This window comes from Giraffa tippelskirchi, chromosome 1 (genome assembly GCF_054371585.1).
Source record: "Giraffa tippelskirchi isolate mGirTip1 chromosome 1, T2T-mGirTip1v1.2.pri, whole genome shotgun sequence".
Taxonomy (NCBI): Eukaryota; Metazoa; Chordata; class Mammalia; order Artiodactyla; family Giraffidae; genus Giraffa; species Giraffa tippelskirchi.
Window position 1 is genome coordinate 212,612,975 of NC_137275.1, and position 19,204 is coordinate 212,632,178.

At 39.9% G+C, this 19,204-nt stretch overlaps 1 protein-coding gene across 1 annotated transcript in view; it reads right to left on the bottom strand.

The window, feature by feature from the left end:
• LOC145520116 (uncharacterized) overlaps positions 1-19,204 on the bottom strand; it is a 525,123-nt gene that overhangs the window by 106,649 nt on the left and 399,270 nt on the right. Inside the window, exons 8-9 of the mRNA XM_081525795.1 lie at positions 2,811-2,866; positions 1,239-1,353 (exon numbers count right to left, since the gene is read on the bottom strand). The gene's annotated coding sequence lies outside the window, so the exon portion shown is untranslated. The remainder of the gene's footprint in view (positions 1-1,238; positions 1,354-2,810; positions 2,867-19,204) is intronic.

Genomic DNA, 19,204 nt, shown 5'->3' on the forward strand with positions numbered 1-19,204 from the left:
TAGCCTGCTTCCCCTCACCCCCCACCCCAGGAATCATTTTAAGAACCTTGCCAATTCTGTGACATAGTTTAGATAAAAGTAAACAAAACAACCCTAAATTCACTTAACTGAGTACACTAAAATTCCAATGAGTCCAGGAAAGTGCGCAAAATGTTCAAGTGTCACCGTTATTCATCCTGACTTCTAAAAGTCACTCTCTTCTAGCTCAATTATTAGGATTAAACTGACTAAGTCTGCCTTACATGTGGACCAGAACAAAGTACCAGTATTAACTCACATTAAATATTGTTACAGCTTAATAGCTTTCTTAATTTTTAAGTAAAAAATAAGATTTTCTTCAGAGCCTCCAATGAATGATTTGGTATACCAGCTGGAGAATATGCACCCTACTTTGGAGAATAAAATAAATCAGTATGGATTCAGTATGGAAGTGTAACAGAAAGACTATCATTGAAGTGAGACCAAATATATCAACTGTGACAGTAAATGTAAACAGTCAGAAATCAAAACCTGTCTCTAACAGCTCTAAAACCAAAGTATTAAATTATTTTATAAAATTAAAAACACAAAGACAGGGAAAGGCACACTTTGATTTTAGCAGGTCCAAACAGAAAGAAATGAGGAATCACAGTACTAATTTCAGACAAAAAAGAATATGCAGCAGGTAGCACTAAATAGGACAGAGAGTATCCTTCCATACTGACAAAAAGCACAGCCTGCAGAGATTTCAAAAACAAAAATGCATATCTATTAGAAATTCTATGCAAAATATACAGGAACACAACTATTAGAGACTGAAATACCACTCCAGCTTTAGCCATTCAAGTTTATAAAAACCAGAGAAGAATATAAAAGATATGAATAATAAAGTTAAACTTAATATATATACATATATATATTAACTTTCGGGGGAAGAGAAAATACCTTCATCCAAGATCTATGGAACATCTACACATATAGATCAGATATTTGGCTGCAAAAATAAAGCCAGATAAATTCCCAAATGTAGGAATTGCACAAGTCATGTTCTCAGAGCACAGTGAAATTTAAATGAAGAAATTAATAACTTACATGGCCTCATTGGCTTTTTACTATAAGATTTCCATCAAAACATCATAGAGATCACTCTTATCTAGGAATGCTTAAATTTATTGTGCTCTGAGAATATTCCTCTTCTATTAATTTCATGAAAAAAGGCTTTAGGAGAAGTAAATGGCAACCCACTCCAATATTCTTACCTGGAAAAGTCCATGGACAGAGGAGCCTGGTGGGCTACAGTCCACAGGGTTACATGACTGAGTACATGTGCATGAGGGTAGAGGGAGATGGGTTGGTAGCAGTAAACTGGTAGAACTGGAAAAAAAAAAAAGGCTTTAATTCAAGGCTTAAACACTTTATAATTGAAGAAATACATGTATATTGCAAGGAATTCTGACAATCAATAAGGGAATTAAAAAAAGGTAAAAATCATCCATAACCACACTACCCAGAGATATTTTTGATTTCCCCGTTTCAGGCTTTTTCATATATGTATGTATATATATATATATATATATATATATATATATATATATGTATTAATACACACAAGTATCTATCTGTGTTTTTCCCCCCACCCCACAAAATAGGATTATATTGTAAGTTTATGAAAATATGATAACACTATACTTTTCCAAGTGACTAGCCACTTGTGCCGATCCATTCACCAAATAACCTCTGCTCTCATTCCTAATGGAAACCCTATTTTTATCATTTACTAAAATCAAGGATACTATCTGTATATCTGGCCCTATCCCTTCACCAACACTTTAAGTTATTCTGATTTTTATAATGTGCTTTCATACATTTGGTGTAAGTATGCCTTCATCAGTCCTCTTTTCCAAAGTATTCTGGACTCACTCTATCCTTATATTCTAGATGAAGTTGAATTTCATTAAATTATTTTAATTATTAAAATATTTCATTAAATTATTTTATTAAATTCTAAAAATTCCACTAGATTAGGGATTGGGTTGAATTCATGGATTGATATAGGGATAATTAACCTCTTCACACCAAAATAATTTTAATAACAAACAGTTTACATTTTCTAAAAATAAACTAGGTTCAAAAGGCTTGGGAGCTCACTGAGGAAACATGCAGCAGAGTCGAGATTTATATTTGGACCTCTTCACTTGTCACCTAGGTGACTGCATAAATTATGAACATCAGTTCAAATTAAAATATACTCAAATATAATTTTATAGATTAAATATTTTTTTTACCAACATGTTCACATTTCTGCCCATTTTCCTAGCCAATCCTTTTATATTTCATGGTGTGCATTCCAAAAGCAACATGTAATCTCGATGTCAATAAATTCTACAAGCAGTGGCAATGTTCTCTTTTCATAGCATGACTATAAGCAGAGAAATCTCATTAAATGCTGACATTTACTTCTATTTACCAGTGCATCTAACCTAGAGACAATATGCAAATGTATATGAGTTTTTTCCCAGTTACATAAGATATGTTTAACAGAAGAATTTCCCATGTTGTAAGTCTTTTCAGTTTGTTGCAAAAGTCTTTGACAGTCTACTGTGTGCCAGCATGTATGTGGGTCCTGGGGTGAAGAGATGAATAAGACATGGTCTGTTGCCTCAAGAACCTACGGTTAAATGGTTAGATATATACAAATACTTCAAATACATTGGCTATGATTGCATCCCATTTCTTAGAAATATGGACAAGGTTGAGGGAAGACTCATAGGAGGGAGGAGCAGAGGACTCTCTGGGGCCCACAGGGGTCTTCACTGAGCATGTGATCTTACCTGGGTCTCGATGGATGAATAGGAGTTCATCACTGACCAATGGGAGGAAGGGCAATCTAGGAAGAGAGAAAAATAAGAAAAAGTTGTGAGGCCAGAAAAGCAGGTTGAGAAACTGTATGTGATTTCACATGCTGACCATTCAGTATAGTTTCCACCCCCCAAAAAATGTCTTAGAACTTCAGTATATGAAGACTTCATCAGACTCCTGTCACCCAATCAGCTGTTTCTTTCTCAAGGTCACTTTACACCATCAATTATTAAAGTTTTATCTCTCTTCTGACTTGATACTTTCCTAATTTTCTTCTTTTATGAATTTTGAGAATACCTTGAGAAGAAAAATTTATAAAGACCTTCCAGTTTCTCTGCTGAGATGAAAATCTGACTAAGTCTTAACCGTTTGTACTAGCCAATTGATATGTATAGTTTCTGTTGTGTGGCATCAACATGTCCTTAATAAGATTAACAGTCCCTTCTATGTTGTTTGGGGCCCTATCTAATCCCCAACTCCCAGTGTTTCATGAAGCTGAATGAAGGGCCTGGGTCTTTACATCATCTCTGCAGGAGACAGAAGGTTGAAGAAAGTATCTAGACTTTGGAGGGTGAACTTAGATTCCACTCTCAGTGCTGCCATCTCTCCTAGGAGTAATCTTGGGCAAGTCATTTATCTTTGTGAGCCTCAGTTTCTTCAGCTAGAAAAATAGATGCCCTTGGATTTACTTAATTGAGTTTCTGTGAGGAGCAACAATGAATAATGTACATGAAGAGTCAGGATAAGCTCTCAACTTTTCAAGGAAAATCAAATCCTATTATCTTTGTGCCTGGTCCTGTGCTACAGGCTTTACATGCTTTTCCTCCTTCAATCTCCATTTACAGTTGAGGAAACAGCTCAGAGAAGTTGAATAGGTTGCCCAAATTTATATATTTCATCTGTGTTACAGCAAAGCTAAATTCTGTATCTCCCATCTCTTTAAGTATTAGCTTTTTCAGGAGGTGGGATTGAGCTAGATAATAAAGTGGATCTCTGAGACCAAACCAAAGGTGGAAGCTCTAAAAAGGTCTTATAATTATATATCATTACCAGACACTTAAAACTCCTGGCCTAATATCAACTATTTCCAACCATCCTTGGCTAAAGATTCTATCCATAGTTGTAAAATTCAAAGAAACTATCCTGTCTGAAAATCAGAGCAAAGAAGGAATTCTACCAAGTGTTTTTCCTGTAATTATATGCAAAAATGAGAACTTTATACTACTTAACTAGCATAGCTTGCTCCTTTGAATGCCCTTTTATTTCATGTTGAGTGTCTTGTATGCAAATTGCAATGTAAATTCTTTCTTCCCCAGCTTCTACAGTTTTCCATTTTGCAACTTATTTATTATTCCTTGAAATGTCATAATAACAGGTTAAACCCAAGCTCTTGTGGGGTTTGTGCCAAGATGAGATTTTTTAAAAATCATGTCTAAATTACTTCATGAAATAATGTTCCTGTCTGCCTCCAAGCTGCTGTCAAGGCTGAGGCCAAAAACTTGCTAAGAACAGAGCAAACTGAGCTAGGGGTCTCCAGGGAAAGGGTAGAGTAGAAACCAGCTCTAGGGAGAGCCCTCAGTATATATTCTCTCATTTCATATTTTCCCCTAAATGGTGTAGGTGTTATCTCTACAAAGCACATTTCCTAATCAGATTTGATTCTACAGGGATTGGAAGCCCCCTAAATCATGTGCCCTTGGCTCTCATCTGAACTTATACTATGATGAAAATGAAATATGAGGGAAACATCTGAGAAATCTTAGACTAAGTAACCTGACCCTTAATATAAAATTTTGTCATTCATTTATTTAGCAAACATTCTCTGAATGCCTATATATAAACATACATTAAAAACATCTTCCCTGCCCTGCAGAAAATCAATCTCTGATAGGAGTGATAACCATGAATAGATTATTATAGTACAAAGTGATAGGAAGTACTATTGTCCAAAGGTAGACTGTGATACTTTGAGGGCCAGTGGTATACTGTCCATTTAATTTTCATTTGTTTTATTCTTCATTCACTCACCAAATCTTTACAAAGTAATCACAATTTGTGATGAGCTATTAATTGCTCAGGAGTACACAAAGATAAACTGGATAAAAGAGTCTGCAAAAAATCCTGTGTCAATTTTATTGACTTACTAGAGAGACAGCACACATGCTAGATATTTCCTCCCCCCCCCACCCCCGCCCAGACCTATTATCTATCTTTTCCTTCTGCTCTGTGACCCACAAAGTACATTCTTAGTTGACTTCAAGACTGATTAACTTTCCTCCAAAATGTGTTTTGTATAGGCAAACCACTCTATGCCATTTGAATTCCTTGATCAGTAATCTTTATAGCACAGTGAAACCACATGTATTTATGTATTTTAACATTTACTTAAGATACAGCCACATGGTCTTTTCCTTTGTTGTTGTTTAGTTGCTCAGTCATGTCCAACTCTTTGCGACCCCATGGACTGCAGCACATCAGGCCTCCCTGTCCTTCACCACCTCCCGGAGCTTACTCAAAATCATGTCCACTGAGTTGGTGATGCCATCCAACCATCTCATCCTCTATGGCTCCCTTCTCCTCCTGCCTTCAATCAGTCCCAAAATCAGGGTCTTTTCTAATGAGTCAGCTCTTCACTTCAGGTGACCAAAGCATTGGAGTTTCAGCGTCAGTTCTTCCAATGAATATTCAGGATTGAGTTCCTTTGGGATTGACTGGTTTGATCTCCTTGTAGTCCAAGGGACTCTCAAGAGTCTTCTTCAACACCACAGTTCAAAAGCATCAATTCTTTGGCACTCAGCCTGCTTTATGATACAACTCTCACATTCATACATGACTCCTGGAAAAACCATAGCTTTGACTAGGTTGACCTTTATCGACAAAGTAACGTCTCTGCTTTTTAATATGCTGTCTAGGTTGGTCATAGCTTTTCTTCTAAGGAGCAAGCGTCTTTCAATTCCATGGCTGCAGTCACCATCCACAGTGATTTTGGAGCACAAGAAAATAAAGTCTCTCACTGTTTCCATTGTTTACCCATCTATTTGCCATGAACTGATGGGACTGGATGCTATGATCTTTGTATTGTGAATGTTGAGTTTTAAGCTAGCTTTATCACTCTCCTCTTTCACTTTCATCAAGAGGCTCTTTAGTTCCTCTTTGCTTTCTGCCATAAGGGTGGTGTTATCTGCATATCTGATATTTCTCAGATTATTGATTCTCAGGTTACTAATATTTCTCCTGGCAATCTTGATTCCAGCTTGTGCTTCATCCTGCCTGGCATTTTGCATGATGTACTCTGCATGTAAGTTAAATAAGCAGGGTGACAATATACAGCCTTGATGTACTCCTTTCTCAATTTGGAACCAGTCTGTTTTTCCATGTCTGGTTTTAACTGTTGCTTCTTGACCTGCATACAGATTTCTCAGGAGGCAGGTAAGGTGGTCTGGTATTCCCATCTCTTGAAGAATTTTCCACAGTTTGTTGTGATCCACACAGTCTTTTTTTTATACATCACAATAAAGACATTTTTCAATTTATCAGGTTTTTCCCTGATATGAAATGCTCAAATGTAGTAAAATGTTCAAATTATATCTGCTGCACAGTGATTTGTTGCTGTTACTGTTATTTCTATTGAGTGCATTTTTTTTTAATCTGGATAAAGTTTTCAGATAATCTCTTTAAGGTAATAAAATCTTTTGTCAATTTTTAATCAGTGAAGTTTAACTCTCTATATATTTGTTGTTATCAATATTGCCTTATGTTTACTATCTCTACCTGCAATATTTAGTTGTGATTTCATTAAATGAAAGTCAATCAGTTGTGTCTGACTCTTTGTGACCCCATGGACTGTAGAGTCCATGGAATTCTCCAGGCCATAATACTGGAGTGGGTAGCCTTTCCCTTCTCCAGGTCATCTTCCCAACTCAGGGATCGAACCCTCGTCTCCCGCATTGCAGGCGGATTCTTTACCAGGTGAGCCACAAGGGAAACCCAAGAATACTGGAGTGGGTAGCCTATTTCTTCTCCAGAAGATCTTTCCAATCCAGGAATCAACCCAGGGTCTCCTACATTGTAGGTGGAAAAATAAAATCAGTGTTTTTAGAGGTTGTTAAATTTCAAAAGAACTTTTAATTTTACCTTAATAGCATTAAAACAGCAACGTCAAAATGATGAGGTCAAAATATTTTGCTATACATTGTGTAGCTTCTTGGATTTACACATCTTTAAGAGCACTTAGCACAGTATATTGAGATTCATATTTGCCTTCCTCAGGAAAATGTGAGCTCCTTGAAGTATGAAATTAAGTATTATTCACCTCCAGGAAGCCAATGCCTTGCTCAGCCTGCTCCAGATGGTGTTGAGTAAATGTAAGTTGACTGTAGAGTCATAAATGTTTTGTTTTCTTTATACACTCTTCTGTATGTATGGCTTTCCAGGTGTTTCATCTAGAGAACTAATCAGTACAGTGTTGCCAACATTCTCAGATGTAGGAAATCCTAAAGTCCCAGTGTCCCCTTACTTTGTTTAACTCTGTTCCTGCTCTTGTCCCAGTTGATGTTCATTTGTCCAAGCCCTAGCCAACAAATGGAAACACCGGGCTTCACATACCAGACCTGACCTCAGGTCTGTCACTCCTGGGGCTAGATTCTAGCCAAGCAGAATCTGCAACAGGAATTGAGAGCAAATGAGTTAAAGAGGAGGGAGAAGAGGGAGCCAGGGAGGGAGGAGGGGAAGAAACTCGGTGCTCGAGTATACTTATCAGTCTGTTTACTGAAAGCTCCATGGAGGCAGCATATTCATCTTTTATTCATGATTATGCATCCAGCTCCTAGATCACTGCCTGCTACACAGTAGGTGCTCAATAACATTTTAATGAATGGGAGACCTGACAAAGGACACTCTGATTTACTGAGAACCACTATTTGACAGGTTTAGTACTAATTACTTCACTCACGATCTCGTTTTAAATGTGATCCTCAAGCCATCTTGGTGAGGGAAGTGGTATCACTCCTGTGTAACGAGAAAGACACTGAGCCCTCACTACCACATACTGGCTGTTAGTAACTCTTCATAGATTAAGCCTCATGGAGCAAAAGATTTGTCAGAGCAAAACGTAACTTAGAGATGCTCTTACCCAACCTTCTCATTTTACTAATGCAGAAAATAACTCCTGGATAGTTGAAGTGACTTTACCAAGGTCTCACAGGGGTTAGGGTTGGCAACTGACCCTGAACTCAGAAATGTCCCACCTTAGTCAGGGATCTGTCTATTCTGCTTGGATGTCTCTTGCTTATTCCTATCATTGCCACATGTAGAGAGGACAAGAAACCATGAGCCATAAAGTTGTTCAACCCAAAAGAGCTAATTTCAGGTGTTCGTTAAATCACATTCCACAATCAGCCACCATACTACCTCCTGACCCCCATCAACTCCAAGACTTTGTCTACCCTGGGTGGCCTTGCGTGCAGCTCTTGGCCCTGTTAGCCCCTAGCCTTGTGTATAGCCCTAAAAACTGTGGAACTTTTGCACTTAGCAGAGGAAAAGTCAGCAAAGAACAGAACACGCTCTTTTTCTTGTTTTAACTTGACTCCATTCTTCACCAAATATATTCTTTATTTTCTATGAAGTATAACTGAACAGTTTATGACAGGATTGAACATTGAAATCGGTGATATAATGATCTCTCTTTGTCCCTGTACCCTGATGGTTTATCAAACAAGGTTCATGCAGATGGCAAAAAGCATGACTACATTATTAGATAATTCCTCAGGTGAGCTCTTTGCATCCATGCATGCTGCAGACAGCAGAATCAACAAGAGGAATGGGGATCTGAAGCAAAGGAAGGGGAAATGCAAATATAAACCTCTGTTTCTAAAGGGCACCGATTCTTGCTGTTCCAGAGGACTGGAGTCTGGATTCCTGAGGGGGGCATCAGACACTATCCACCTCATTTCCAGGGCACTCCCCTGTTTGCATCTAAAGTAAACACTTGTCTATTGCCCACACTTTGGACTCTTTTGTTGACTATGATGGCTACTCCATTTCTTCCAAGGGATTCTAGCCCACAGTAGTAGATATAATGGTAATCTGTGTTACATTCACCCATTCCAGTCCATTTTAGTTCGCTGATTCCTAAAATGTCAATGTTCACTCTTGCCATCTCCTGTTTGACCACTTCCAATTTGCCTTGATTCATGGACCTAACATTCCAGGTTCCTAGGCAGTATGGCTCTTTACAGCATCAGACTTTACTTCCATCACCCATCACATCCACAACTGGGTGTTATTTTTGCTTTGGTTCCATCTCTTCATTCTTTCTGGAGTTATTTCTCTACTCTTCTCCAGTAGCATATTGGGCACCTACTGACCTGGGGAGTTCATCTTTCAGTGTCCTATCTTTTTGCCTTTTCATACTGTTCATGGGGTTCTCAAGGCAAGAATACTGAAGTGGTTTGCCATTCCCTTCTCCAGAGGACCATGTTTTGTCAGAACTCTCCACCATGACCCATCTGTCTTGGGTGGCCCTACATGGCATGGCTCATAGTTTCATTGAGCTAGACAAGGCTGTGGTCCCTATGATCAGTTTGGTTAGTTTTCTGAGACTGTGGTTTTCATTCTGTCTGCCCTCTGATGGAGAAGGATAAGAGGCTTATGGAAGCTTCCTGATGGGAGAGACAGACTGAGGGGTCTTATTATGATGGGCAGGGCCATGCTCAGTAAATCTTAAATCCAATTTTCTGTTGATGGGTGGGGCTGTGTTCCCTCCCTGTAGCTTGACCTGAGGCCAAACTATGGTGGAAGTAATGAAGATAATTGCAACCTCCTTCAAAAGGTCTCATGAGCACACTGCTGCACTCAATGCCTCCGACCCTGAAGCAGGTCACCCTGGAACCATGCCTCCACTAGAGACTCCTGAACACTCATGGCCATGTCTGGGTCAGTTTCTCGTGGGGTCACTGCTCCTTTCTCCTGGGTCCTGGTGCACACAAGGTTTTGTTTGTGCCCTCCAAAAGTCTGTCTCCCCAGTCCTGTGTAAGTTCTGGTGGTTCTGTAGTGGGGTTAATGGTGACCTCCTTCAAGAGGGCTTATGCCATACTCAGGTCTCAAAAATGGCAGAATGATCTCTATTCGTTTCCAAGGCAAACCATTCAATATCACAGTAATCCAAATCTATGCCCCGACCAGTAATGCTGAAGAAGCTGAAGTTGAATGATTCTATGAAGACCTACAAGACCTTCTAGAACTAACACCCCAAAAAGATGTCCTCTTCATTACAGGGGAATGGAATGCAAAAGTAGGAAGTCAAGAGTTACCTGGAATAACTGGCAAATTTGGCCTTGGAGTACAAAATGAAGCAGGGCAAAGGCTAACACAGTTTTGCCAAGAGAACACACAGCTCAAAGCAAACACCCTCGTCCAACAACACGTGTAGAGAAGACTCTACACATGGACATAACCAGATGGTCAATACTGAAATCAGATTGATCATATTCTTTGCAAAAAAAGTTGGAGAAGCTCTATAAAGCCAGCAAAAAAAGACCTTGAGCTGACTGTGGCTCAGATCATGAACTCCTTATTGCCAAATTCAGACTAAAATTGAAGAAAGTAGGGAAAACCACTAGACCATTCAGGTATGACCTAAATCAAATCCCTTATGATTATACAGTAGAAGTCACAAATAGATTCAAGGGATTAGACCTGATAGACAGAGTGCCTGAAGAACTACGGACAGAGGTTCAAGACATTGTACAGGAGGCAGAGATCAAGACCATCCCCAAGAAAAAGAAATGCAAAAAGGTAAAATGGTTGTCTGACGAGGCCTTACAAATATCTGAGAAAAGAAGAGAAGCTAAAGGTAAAGGAGAAAAGCAAAGATATACCTATCTAAATGCAGAGTTTCAAAGAATAGCAAGGAGAGTTAAGAAAGCCTTCCTCAGTGATCACTGCAAAGAAATAGAATGGGAAACACTAGAGATCTCTTCAAGAAAATTAGAGATACCAAGGGAACGTTTCATGCAAAGATGGGCTCAATAAAGGACAGAAATAGCATAGAACTAACAGAAGCAGAAGATATTAAGACGAGGTGACAAGAATATACAGAAAAACTATACCAAAAAAATCTTCATGACCCAGATAACCACGATGGTATGATCACTCACCTAGAGCCAGACATCCTGGAAGGTGAAGTCAAGTGGGCCTTAGGAAGCATTACTACGAACAAAGCTAGTGGAGGTGATGGAATTCCAGTTGAGCTATTTCAAACCCTAAAAGATAATGCTGTGAAAGTGCTGCACTCAATATGCCAGCAAATATGGAAAACTCAGCAGTGGCCACAGGACTGGAAAAGATCAGTTTTCATTCCAATTCCAAAGAAAGCCAATGCCAAAGAATGCTCAAACTACTGCACAATTGCACTCATCTCACACGCTAGTAAAGTAATGCTCAAAATTCTCCAAGCCAGGCTTCAACAATACTTGGACCATGAACTTCCAGATGTTCAAGCTGGTTTTAGAAAAGGCAGAGGAACCAGAGATCAAATTGCCAACATCTGTTGAATCATTGAAAAAGCAAAAGCGTTCCAGAAAACCACATACTTCTGCTTTATTGACTACACCAAAGCCTTTGACTGTGTGGATCACAACAAACTGTGGAAAATTCTTAGAGAGATGGGAATTCTAGACCACCTGACCTGCCTCCTGAGAAATCTGTATGCAGGTCAAGAAGCAACAGTTAGAACTGGACGTGGAACAACAGACTGGTTCCAAATAGGGAAAGGAGTACAGCAAGCCTCTATATTGTCACCCTACTTATTTAACTTGTATGCAGAGTACATCTTGCGAAATGCCAGGCTGGATGAAGCACAAGGTGGAATCAATACTGCCGGGAGAAATATCAATAATCTCAGATATGCAGATGATACCACCCTTATGGCAGAAAGCGAAGAAGAATTAAAGAGCCTCTTGATGAAAGTGAAAGAGAGAGTGAAAACTTTAGCTTGAAATTCAACATTCAAAAAACTAAGATCACAGCATCCAGTCCCATCACTTCATGGCAGATAGATGGGGAAACAATGGAAACAGTAAGAGACTTTATTTGGGGGGCTCCAAAATCACTGCAGCCATGAAATTAAAAGACTCTTGCTCCTTGGCAGAAAAGCTATGACCAACCTAGACAGCATATTAAAAAGCAGAGACACGACTTTGCCAACAAAGGTCTGTCTAGTCAAAGCTATGGTTTTTCCAGTAGTCATGTATGGATGTGAGAGTTGGACTATAAAGAAAGCTGAGCACTGAAGAATTGATGCTTCTGAACTGTGGTGTTGGAGAAGACTCTTGAGAGTCCTTTGGACTGCAAGGAGATCCAACCTGTCAATCCTAAAGGAGATCATTCCTGAATATTCATTGGAAGGACTGATACTGAAGCTGAAACTCCAATACTTTGGCCACCTGATGCGAAGAACCAACTCATAGGAAAAGACCCTGATGCTGGGAAAGATTGAAGGTGGGAGGAGAAAGGGATGACAGAGGATGAGATGGTTGGAGGGCATCACCGATGTGATGGACATGAGTTTGAATAGGCTCCAGGAGTTGGTGATGGACAGGGAAGCCTGGCGTGCTGCAGTCCATGGGGTCACAAAGAGTCAGACACAACTGAGCGACTGAATTGAACTGATTGCCCGCATGTAATTGCTTCTGTATGGATCTAAGAAAGTGGGGGTATTTTTCATTCAGAACTGTATAGTTTGATTGTATTTATGATGCATGACATTAGCTAAGCGTTTTACCAAACAAATGAGACAGTAAGTAAGATGCAACAGACACTGGTTTATGGTAAATTCATACTCACTTCATGTATTGGGTGAACTGTTGCAAGCATCTTCAAACCAGTTTCCCTGCTTTCCTCTCACCTCCATAGCATCATGGAGAAGGCAATGGCACCCCACTGCAGTACTCTTGCCTGGAAAATCCCATGGACGGTGGAGCCTGGTAGGCTGTGGTCCATGGGGTCACTGAGAGTCGGACATGACTGAGCGACTTCACTCTCAGTGTTCACTTTCACGCATTGGAGAAGGAAATGGCAACCCACTCCAGCGTTCTTGCCTGGAGAATCCCAGGGATGGAGAAGCCTGGTGGGCTTCCGTCTATGGGGTTGCACAGAGTCGGCCACGACTGAAGCGACTTAGCAACAGCAGCAGCCATAGCATCATCTATGATATATATCTTATAGTATATAATACGTGATTATCTAGAATATAATATATTGAGAGTCCTTGGACAGCAAGGATGTAAACCAGTCTAGATCAAACCATCTAGAATATAAATCTCATCATGCCACTCCCTTGCTTATAACTGTTGAATGTTACTTTAAAACTTAGAATGAAGTACCAACTCATCAACATGGTAGACAGACAGGTGCTTAAAAATCTGGCTCCAAACCTACCAGCCTGATGTTTCTTACCTCACACCAGATCGTCTCTTTTCCAACAACATTTGATGATTTATTTCTCAGCAAGACAGCCTGTTACTTTACAAATAATACTCTTGTGCCTTTTCTCTGCCTCACAATCTCTTAGTTATACTTCAAGACCCAGTATACAGGCCTCATCTCCTGAAAATCATCAAGACCTTTCCAGATAGAGTGAAACATGCCTTTCTTTCATTAGAGCACTGATTACACTGAAATCTAGTTGTTGTTCAGTCACGAAGTCATGTCTGACTCTTTGCCACACCATGGCCTGCAGCATGCCAGGCTTCCCTGTTCTTCACTATCTCTCAGAGTCTGCTGAAACTCATGTCCGTTGAGTCTATGATGCCATCCAATCATCTCATCTTATGTCACTCCTTCTCCTCCTGCCTTCAGTCTTTCCCAGCAACAGGGTCTTTTCCAGTGAGTCAGCACTTCACATCAAGTGGCCAAAGCATTGGAGCTTCAGCTTCAGCATCAGTCCTTCCAATGAATATTCGGGGTTTATTTCTTTTAGGATTGGCTGGTTTGATTTGCTTGCTGTCCAACGACTCTCAAGAGTCTTCTCCAGCACCACAATGATCCCTTATCACATCTACCCTACTGGACTGTGAGCTCTTCAAATCAGAAGACTATGTCTTATTCTTACTTATCATCCCAGTAGTTGGCACAGTACCTGGAAAAATAATGAGTCTATAAAAATACTCATCAAACAAACATTTACTCTGTTCAAAGCACCAGGCTAAGTGCTATGAGGACTGCAAAGGTAGATTATTCAAAGTCTGTTGTTATTTCAGAGTCTGTTCTTTGGTGGCATGCGGCTGGAATGAATCACATCTATGGTTCTTGTGTTTTCTACTTGGTCACTCTTCAGCACTCCTTGAGAATTTTTACTAATTGTCCTCTGTTATACATTCATTAGGCAAAGCACTGCATGTGTTCCTTCCAACACAAAACCACACCTTGATGCTGACTGATTTTTCTCCATACGACTTTTCTGAAGCATATATATTCTCAGTTGAAACAAAACTAAATGTACACACTGACCAAAAGCTGACAAAACATCTGAGGTGGGTTTTTGTTTACGTATGAATGACAAGACATGTCCAGTGGGCAATGCTGACTTATCCAGGTGGTTATCATAGGATTATACTTTTTAACCTAGGAATGCATTCTATAGACTCTTATATTAAAGATGTTACTAGAAAGGTCTGAAGTATCAAGAACAAAGAAACAAGAAGATCGAGGAAGGCTGCACAGAGAAGAAAATGTCTGACCCTGATAGGAAAATGGAGCTTACTTTTAAATCCTATAAATAATTCATAAATTTTATTTGAGTCACTTTTTGGAATACCAATAAGGTAATTATCAAAGAGCATTTCACCTGGAGCAATCTGGTAATTAAATGCATGCAAAACAAATGGAGAGTCAACCCAGAGATACAATTAAATAGCATGTGAAAGACTCTTTTGAGCAGCTCAGGGTTGGTCACAAAGGGTTTTATCTTAGAGTTGGGTTCTGCATTTGGTAAGATAAAAATCACACAAGATTGACTCCAACTGAGGGCAATAAAGATGATCAATAAAAAATGTTTTCAGAGAAGAAAACATTTTCTCCCCCAAACCCATACCCCAGTCTAATCATAAGCAAAACATCAGAGTCACACTAAAGTGAGGGGCATTCTACCTAACCAGTACTCCTCAACCTGTCAACGTCATCAAAAACAAGGGAAGTCTGAGAAACTGTCACAGAGCAGAGGAGGCTAAGGAAACATGATCCCTAAATCTAACATGGGATCCTGGGACAGAAAAAGGATCTTAGGCAAAACCTAGTGAAATCCAAATAAAGTGAAGAGCTTGGTTAATAGTGACATAGCAATTAATGGCTAACAGTAATGTACCGACGTTGGTTTCTTAGTTGTGACAAGTGTACCAGTGATGTAAGATGTTAACAGTCAGGGAAACCAGATAAAGAGTTTATAGGAACTCTCTGTGTCATTTTTGCAACATCTCTGTAAATCTAAAACTATTGTAAAAAAATTTTTCAGTTTGTTAAAAAAAAAACAAACTGCCTCAAGCCTTATTGAAATTGGCTCAGTTAGATAATCAACTTCCAGGAGACAGCTTTGCAAGGGAGATAAGGCAGGCAGACATATGTTGCCAATTCTGTTTTATGTAGAAGAAAGTGGAGGCTCACAGAGTTTTAAGGTCAATCAACTATTAAAGTCCCAGGATGGGTTTGAACTTGTGATTTTTGGCTAGTCCATTAATATTTACCTCCCTTGCAAAACTGGGCAGGCAGCTTACATACCTATATCTTTTTGAATCCTCACAATGACAGCAGACACTATAAAACCCATTTTGTAGACTAAGGAGGCTCAAAGAAGCTAAACATCTTGCTTACGTCATATTATTAGGACTTGTTAAAGCTAAATTTTGTACACAGGTTGTCTATCTCCTGAGTTGTTTCCTGCTGCCTTCCTTCCTCCAGGCTGCCTCTCATGGAATATAAACATAAATACTCTGGAAACTGCCACACCACTCTACACCACTTCCAACACCAATGCCTGAGAGCCAACTAAACACAAATGTGGGAAAGGGTCTCTCTCCACTCGCTAGGACTGAAAAAGCAGCTCCCCAATTGGGAAAGGGGTACTTGAGCAGCCTTCCCAGGCACCAGGGATCTGTTCCTCCCGTGAGCTCTCATGTTCTTCTTTCTAGGTCTTTGGGGGCTACCCTGGGGAGTGCTCAGCCTGCCTTTTGGCAGCTCCACAGACTCCTCCTTTCTGCCTCAGAGTGCTTTCTATCAGGGGTGTCCAGGGCAGGAGCCAGAGAGGCGTATTGGTAATGTGATGTGATAATAGTGTATCAAATTCAAAACGCCATTTCTGCCAAAAGGAATTTAATTAAGCACAAAAGTGGGTTACTGCAATGAAATGCACATGTGTTCTTTAAAGTCAGGCATGCCTTTGGGTATTTGGAAAATACCCTAAATGCATGTTATTACAGGAATCTTGTTACCAGCCAGAAGGAAGGCTTTAGATTCTAGGTATATGGTTTGACATATGTGAGCATCTTGAAACCTTGGTGTTAATGTGTCAGTTTATCTGCATTGGATAAACTGTGTTTTGTGCCCAGGCCAAAGACATAACCTTTCATGTCACTAATCAAGATACAATGGCCTTTTCTAGTCTAAAGTTTCAGCTTTGCTATCAAACCCAGACCAAGCTTTCTTTCCGACAATCTAGACAGCTAAGAAAGTTACTACTATTATTTTCCCTTTTAATAAAAATATTAACTGGCTTTGAACGGAAGCATTTGTTATCATAGATTCATAAAAAAATCATGAATTGTTTCACCCATAGGGTTATTAAATGGCCATCTAACTCAGTCCCTTCTTTTAGTAAGTGAGAAAATTGAGACTACAAGGGTAACTAGCCCAGGATAGCACAGGAGGTCGCTGGCAGGGCTAAGCCCATATCTGAGGCTGGTGCAACATAGCTCACAAAAATATCCTATTTGGATCTAGGCGATCCATTAGATTACTATGCGTGCTCAGTCGCTCAGTCGCTCAGTCGTGTCTGACTCTTTGTGGCTCCATGGACTGTAGCCCACCAGGCTCCTCTGTCCATGGAATTTTCCAGGCAAGAACATTTGCAGTTCAGTTCAGTCACTCAGTTGTATCAGACTCTTTGCGACCCCATGAACTGCAGCACGCCAGGCCTCCCTGTCCATCACCAACTCCGACTCTACCCAAACCCATGTCTATCGAGTTGATGATGCCATCCAGCCATCTCATCCTCTGTTGTCCCCTTCTCCTCCTGCCCTCAATCTTTCCTAGCATCAGTGTCTTTTCCAATGAGTCAGCTCTTTGCATCAGGTGGCCAAAGTATTGGAGTTTCAGCTTCAACATCAGTCCTTCCAATGAACACCTAGGACTGATCTCCTTTAGGATGGGAATGGGTTACTATTTCCTTCTCCAGGGGATCTTCCTGACCCAGGGATCAACTTGTGTCTCCTTTGTCTCCTGCATTGGCAGATGCATTCTTTACCACTGTGCCACCTGGGAAGGCCCCTAGATTACTATATATGTGATCAAGTCTTTTTCAAAAGTCACACATCCAGTGGAGAACAAATAACATGAATCGAGCTGGAGGGGAAGGGCTTCCCTAGTGTCTCAGTGGTAAAGATTCCATCTGCCAATGCAGGAGACCCGGGTTCAATCTCTGGAAGACTGATAGGAAAGATCCCCTGGAGAAGGAAATGGCAGCCCACTCCAGTATTCTTGCCTGGAAAATTCAATGAATAGAGGAGCCTGGCAGGCTACAGTCCATGGGGTCACAGAACAGTCTGATATGACTTAGCAACTAAACAACAAGCTGAGGGGTGGAAGAGGGAACATGGAATGCACACCAAGTGAGGAACATTTTCATTTAAAAGGAAGGAAGAAATTATATTCTCCAAAAATATCAGTATCATAAGAGACAACAAAAGGCTGAGCAACTGTTTCAGATGAAAGGAGATAACTAAATGCACAACTAGAGAGAAACATCCTAGAGGAGGAAGCGCTAAAAAGGACATTATTGGGTTAATTGATAATTGAAATACAGACCATAAACTAGCTAAAAGTATGTGTCACAGTTAAACTTATTAAGGTTGATAATTATACTGTGCTCACAGAAGAGAACATCCTTATTCCTAGGAAATGGACAGTGAAGTATTTGAGGGTAAATAAAAATGACATGCAGCTTACTCTCAATTTGATCAGAAAAAAAATGTATATAGACAAACAGACAGATGAAACGATTAAGGCAAAATGTCAACAATAGATAAACTTGGAAATAGGCTATAGGAGTGTTCTTTGCTCTATTTTTACAAGTTTGAAATTGTTCCAAATAAAAAGTTAAAAAAAAAGCTAAGCCATGCAAATGATTACCACCAGCACCACAAAATTATAACCACTTTTCATTCAAGAGCAAAAGAGGGCATTTTAAGAACATCTCTAAAAATATAGAGTCATGACATCCCTCATGCATATTTACTACAAAACCAAAATCTCAATAAATGAAAGCAATGAGCAGGGTCACCTCAGAAGTCCTCCCAGCTTGGTGTTTATGTCTGGATTGGGGGCTGGCACTACCCCTTCTGGGACTGCTGCCATTTACCCATTTTGTTATGATCTTTCATAGTGAAAAAAATTATAATAACTTTCTATTATCTTAAAAATTACAACGAGAAAATTGATACCTACTGATTGCAGCAAAATAATTAACCCACATGTTTTCTCTTTAAAAAACAAAAAGTTAAAGGTTACATTTCTGGATGTGAACAGGAAAATGGTCACATCAGGCCACGCTGAGGGTCCTGGTTCTAAGGAGACAAGACAATAACCATTTCCTTGGAGGCTTGAACAATCAGCTTCATAGAGCTTCATCTATAGTCATTATTTTCACTTGCCCAGAATAGCAACAGCAATGCCTGCTCATCCCAATGGAAAGCAAAGCCTCCTCTCTGAATTTGTCATCTGATTCTGGGCAGTGCCTGTCAGTTGTCTGCTTCTTGAGTCTATGCCAGCACTGACTGTCCACACAAACCACGTGGCATTGATGTTCCTCAAAGATAAAAACAAATCCTGGCCACCACTCAGTATTCTTGGTACTTAGAGAATGTTTTCTGTTAACAGCAGGGGAGCTTTACTAAGTCATTCACAGATAAATTTATACCCAATATGTTTGGAGATATAGGTATGTGTTCCATTCTGGAAAAGAAACTAAGTCCAAAGGTTGGGTCCTGCCCTCAGGAAGCCTGTAATTGCACTGGGCTCACACAGAACACAAGAGGCAACTACAGCAGCCATCCTGGCCACAGGCCATAGAACCCAGATGTTCTATGCACAAAAAAAGAGT